This window comes from Pyxicephalus adspersus, chromosome 7, assembly GCF_032062135.1.
Source record: "Pyxicephalus adspersus chromosome 7, UCB_Pads_2.0, whole genome shotgun sequence".
Classification (NCBI taxonomy): domain Eukaryota; kingdom Metazoa; phylum Chordata; class Amphibia; order Anura; family Pyxicephalidae; genus Pyxicephalus; species Pyxicephalus adspersus.
Genome location: NC_092864.1, coordinates 74,826,454 through 74,832,351, shown reverse-complemented (window position 1 = coordinate 74,832,351; position 5,898 = coordinate 74,826,454). Strand labels below are relative to the sequence as shown.

The following is a 5,898-nucleotide window of genomic DNA, read 5'->3' as shown; positions in this document are numbered from 1 at the left end:
TGGCAGGGCCCAGCGCTTCCTCTGCGCCAGGACCAGGAGGACTCCCAGGACAACGTGGGACCGGATCGCATACAGGTCCAGCTTCATCAATAGATCTGCGGGATTAAAGTACTTCTATATAGTGGCGCATGTTGGCTGCCAACACTTCTGCTGGAATCAGTTCCGGCGTTTTGAACTCGGCAGTATAGATTCAAGAAGTTGACCACCCAGTCCGGATCAGTGCCAGTAAGCAATAATTTTATAAGCAGAGAAACATAAAGGCTTAGACAGCCCACTCCTGAGTACCCAGATTCATGTAGGTCAGGCAGTGTTTGGGCCAATTCATGGCTGGACTGAAAATGAATAGCATTATTTGTTAATAACTCAACAATCCAACAATCAAATATTATTGCTAAAGCACACAGACACTGAAGAGATGGCTTTATGTCTGGGAGCAGGGATCCTTCATGTTAAAAAAAGAAGTAACTCTTATAACACAGGAACATCACTAAGGGATTATTTTGCTAATATCACACTGATTTCACTTGAATGAATAATACATCTCAAAATATACCACATGCATGTTTTATTTGTACCCCAATTTTTAAAACTCTACTAATGATGATGTCCTCATAAGCAGTATGTTCATGACAATGTGAGCTCAGGAGAAGTGGGTTGGATGACAATAGTTGAAAGACTTGCAGCATATTGTATTGAAAAGATATTACTGTGGAGGCTACCTTCCTATTGAACGTATTGAAAGTTATCTCTAACATGCAGAAAAGCAGTTTTATTTTAAATTCGGAACAAATCAGGTTCTACTACAACGTTTAATTTTTTTTATACAGTATCGCTCGAGATTCCAACAACCACAAAGAAATGCAGCGGAGAAACAGGTATTGTTGCAACTGAGCATTATTAACCTAAAGGGTACAAGTGAGGGGAAAAAGTTTTTTTTCTCTTTGGGAAAAGAAAATTACATAACAAATGAAGAGAATTTGGCACTAATATTTATGACTCCACATTAAGGCAAAAAAATGAAAAGAAAATGCTGCTGTTTCAGTTTCTAAAATTTAGAATATCTGGATCACAAAGCATGTGTGTAATAAACTTTTGTTTGGTTTGCTTACTTACTACCCATATTTGTTGTATCTCCCTTCCCACTAGAATCATCCTCTCTGACCTATTTAGTAGATACTACTGGTTCTATGAGCAGAGAGCTTAAACAATTGGGACTGGTCAATTCATGGCTTCTTGACCAAGTTTTGACTCGATTTCCCTGTGGTGTACGACAGTATTCACTTGTGGAATATATTGATCCAGGTAAGAAACTATATATTGTTTATTCCTTTTTACTAAATATGGATTTAGCAGAGACATGAAAGCAACTAGTATTTTCAGAAGATAGTCATCAATGAGAGCCACATTAATTTCTTAGCACCATTGTACTTAAAGTTATCCAGAGGAAACTTTAAAGCCTTCTGCATGAGTGGTTCCAGGTTCCCTTTGCTTGGGTGGGTATTGGAACACTCCACAGATACAAAGGATGCATGAATGTGCAATTTATCTAGTGTCTTAGTGTTTGGTGCCCATCTCTGGACCAAATTCTTCCCGGTGTGTTTTTGGCCCCTTCGGTATATCCTTTAGGATGGGTCTGGAAATCAATAAATAAGATTTAACATGTTTAACCACATCATCTGTGGACAAATATAGAAAGTGTTTTGTGGTACAGTTGTGCTGAATATTATGAGAACCATTGATTCTAAGTCCAAGGAAACAATAGATGACTATGGTGTATTTCCCTACTGTGATTGGAACCTTAAAGTAAGCAGGTTTTGTTCATAATTTATGTTTCTTGGTACGTCTTTATAACAGCATTCTATGGATTAGCTCTGCCCCATATAATATAAGACTAATTAACTATAAATTTCACCTTGATCCAAGGCCATATTCATGTGCCTACCATCACATGGGTGGCAACTGACAATGTTTCCATGAAGATAAACAAGGAAAGGAAATTTATGGACGCTAATTATCTAATTTTCCATTTCCTGGCACATCATGGCAGGAATGGAAGTCAAGGTTGTTGTGAAGAAACGAGAAGTTATGTACAGGAACATTATGTTCCACCAAGCTCCAGCAATAGGTGAATAAAATCTGGTGATACTACATCATCTTCCATATGCTCAGAATAAAGAAGAAGCCTCCTAGAGACTGGGCAGGAAGGGCAAGTTACTCCATATGCACTAAACTACGACTTGATGCCCTCCATCACTAGGAAGATGGGCAGGGCAAGGGGCCTACGCTGGACTTTTTTTTAGGCCATTGCAATGTAATGGAGAAGTTTAACCTAGGTGGCAATTCATGGTAAAGGCATTCCTGAGGCTTCCAAAGTTCTTGAATGAACTGCCTGTACGAAGTTCAGGAGGAGACTGTCCGGAATTAACAATTGGGGCACTAAAACTAGCTTTGGAGAGTTCTCCCCCCAATTCACTCATTTTGGTGATTACAGATGCCTCTGCTAAAGATTACAATGATGCAGCATTGCTAAATACTGTATACTCTCTTATAGCAAAAAAAGCAGCCACAGGTGAGACGATCATAATATAAATAGAAAATAAACTATCCATTCTGACATCAGTACATCCATCTATCCATCCACTTATCCTTCCTTTCACATCTTTATCCTTCAATCTGTCTATTGATAATTTTTCAGCAAAAGGCTTATCATCTATTTAGCATCTGTACAGCAAAAACTATTTTTTCTTAGTTTTAGAGAGACTGAACCCCTGCAGTAATTTACCTGCTATAGAGGTCTCAGCAGAATTACAGCTCAATAAGATGTCCTATAGACACCAGAGGATTGTCGCTGGAAACAATATTTTGTGACTGTTTCCAGTAACAGTTGAATGAAGATTTGCTGTACACACACAACAGAAGAATGGAGGAGGGGCGAGCACCTCCAGGCTGTGCTTTTCTCCATAGCAGTGAACAGTGGTCATTCCAGATCACTTGTTCTACAATCTGCTGTGATTTTTTGATGAAGGGCATTGGGGGTTTACATTACACATGACCTTCACCTAATACTAGACCTGACATGTGTAGCTTTACTGTTCCTTTGACAATAATTTCCAAATAGAAAAACTGGGATAAAAATTATCAAATAGTAACACAGACAGTAAAAAAAATGCTTTTTGTTTATTTTAGTAGGAGAAGGCTAGACTTCTTGGCCGCTTTTATTTGCTGCTTGGGTCCTTTTAAATAATTGTACCTTACGTCCTGTCTAAATAAACTTTTATCTCCATGACAGTAGGTTAGGGGATCCTCGCTAAAAAAACATTGGATAGCAGCAAAACACTGGCTGCTCTAATGTGCTCTACACATTATTTAAATCTGGGAATTCTGATTGAAATTTAGCATTAGTATGATCTCTATTACTGCTGATATTTAATTTGTTTTTTTTTCTATGTAAATTTTCTTTCTTATTACTGGCCTATGCAGCACTGAAGATGATCCATCGTTTCTGATCTACAGGAAAATAGCGTCAAAGAGCTTTGGGCATGTTTTCAGAATTCTAGTCCAAGACTTTGGTAAAGTAAGTATTGTGGGAATTAGCTGGACAAATGGTAGGCAACTAGCAGGACTGGATGCCAAATCAGGGTTTTATTGCAAAAACAACAAAAATTGTCCCAACAGTGTGGTTTAACTGCAGCTGGTTAAAGATCAAAGACATAAACACTTATCTCCAGCGGTCCTGTGTGCTATAACAGTCCATTTCCAACAAAAAGGCAGAAAATCAACTGGAGTCACCTTGTTTGTAGAGTCTTGTCTCTCTCCCTCTTTCTGTAGAGTCTTGTCTCTCTCTCTCTCTGTCTTTCTGTGGAACACTGTGGAGCTGCATGCCCTCAAGCCCTCTCCATTAGGGTCTTGTCCTCTTCCTCACACAGAGCACCTTTCTGTGTCTCCAGCACAGTCACTCACACAGACCACCTGCCTGTGTCTCCAGCACATCACCTCCCCTGACTGAGCTCCTGGCTCTGTGTTATATCTCCACCCTCAGTGCTTCCTCATCAATTATCTCCCAGGTGAGAGTCCTCCTGATTCCTGTGATATCTGCTAATGTTTTAAGCATTATTTTCGTGGGGAACCTGTGCAAATTGTCTATTTTTTTTTTTATTTAAGGATGCACTGGGGTCTGGGATAAGTTACGGTCCTATGACCAATGTGGATAAATGGATCACACCCTGTACAAGGTGATGGAATAGTAAATGCTACAGCTTCTGCATATAAGAATGGAGATTACTTGTACTGGTCAACAACTATCCAAATAAAAGCTTGTCCAATAGCATGTGTGATACCATGTGTACAAGTTAAATGGAACACAGGAATGCCCACAAGCTTACTGCACAGGTACAAGACTTGTAACATAAAATGTATTTATCTATGAAACTATTTAAAAGTGTAATTCAATAATTCTCGTTTTAATGTAGGCCCTAACTCATTGGATGACTCATGCCCATGTGCAGAGAATGAGGAACGCAAACTGGTGAACGGAGCCTATGGCTGTTATTGCAAAGATGGAGAAGAAGTTCTAGCTAATAAAATTCAATACCATGGGTAAATGGCTAGAATGCAAAACTTTGTTAGTATTGGTATGGTACATAGGCTTTATTTAATAAAGCTCTCTAGGATTGGGGAAGATAGACTATTGTGGAGAACTTGGGTGATCCAACATACCTGGAATTAATTTCCTAAAAAGCATTTGCTATTGGTTGACAAATGCTTTCAATCCTGGATCACATAATAACTGCAGCTATTGAAATACAGCCAACCAACAGTGCCATGTCCTAGTAAAATCAAAAAGATAAATACATGCATTCCAGTCCCATGCACCTTTCATACTCCAGACCTTTCAAGGAATGCCCACCATATTTTACCAGAAGAAGAAATAAAAGGCTGAATTCCAGGTCTCATCAACTTGTAGACATACAAAAAACAAGAAAGGTCACCTATTTACCATGATGTTCACAAACACTTAACATGATTTAAATACTTACAGAAATAACTTTAAGTTTCAAGCTGCTAATTTGTAATGTCCGTTCATCCACTTGACTAGCTCTGTATCTTCCCAGGGTTTACATTTTGACATCCTATTGCACATTAACATACATTTTACATAATACAGATAACCAGCCACCAAATAAAGACGTGTCAGATTGCTAAAATTTCTACAGATGTTACCTGTGATGTTATGCTAGCCTATGGAATTAGGTCAGAAGGCTTTCCCAGAACATACCTGTAGGGAACCCTTGGGAAGAATTTGGGAAGAATTTGGGCCTGACTTAAGCCAAGGCTGGAGAGGATACATTTTCTTCAGTACCTGGGTGATCCAGCAAAGCTGGAATGCATTTCTTAAAAATCATTTGCTATTTGTTAGCAAATGTTTTCAATCTTGGACCAGATCCATTTCAGGTTTGCTGGATCACCTGTCTTTACTGATGAGAGCGTATCCTCGCCAGCCTTGGAGAGCTTTAATAAATCAGGCCCATTTGAGTCTGTGATGTGACAAAAGTAAATCTTCTTCTGTGCTCCATAAAAAACTAGGTAAGGGCAATATACATAAATACTTTATTTACTTATTACTTTATTTACTATAAAATGTATCTAGATCACTTAACATTTCAATTTCAACTGTGCTTCTATATTATTTCAGATATTGAAGATGCAGATCTTTGTTTGACATGTGGCACCAGTGAAATGAAAGCTTCCTTCAAAACATGTAAGTTAAAAGGTTTTAATGTTAAGAGCATCTACCTTACAGACAGAAAATGTGTTGGTGTTATGAGTGGCAACACTGGATTCATATCAGCCTCATGTCCTCTTCAGGATAGAATATGTGGAACAAAGCTATATGTAAGT

General features: G+C 38.5%; 1 long non-coding RNA gene across 4 annotated transcripts; it reads left to right on the top strand.

The window, feature by feature from the left end:
* Nucleotides 1–4,593, top strand: LOC140335956 (uncharacterized). Of its 4 annotated transcripts, none has more exons than XR_011921784.1 (7): nucleotides 1–225; nucleotides 828–875; nucleotides 1,147–1,302; nucleotides 3,481–3,574; nucleotides 3,948–4,064; nucleotides 4,162–4,389; nucleotides 4,470–4,593. It is a non-coding gene; the product is annotated as an uncharacterized lncRNA (long non-coding RNA). The 4 variants fall into 4 exon arrangements; XR_011921783.1 differs by having other exon boundaries at nucleotides 3,927–4,064; XR_011921785.1 differs by lacking the exon at nucleotides 3,948–4,064.
* The last annotated feature ends 1,305 nt before the right edge of the window (nucleotides 4,594–5,898 follow it).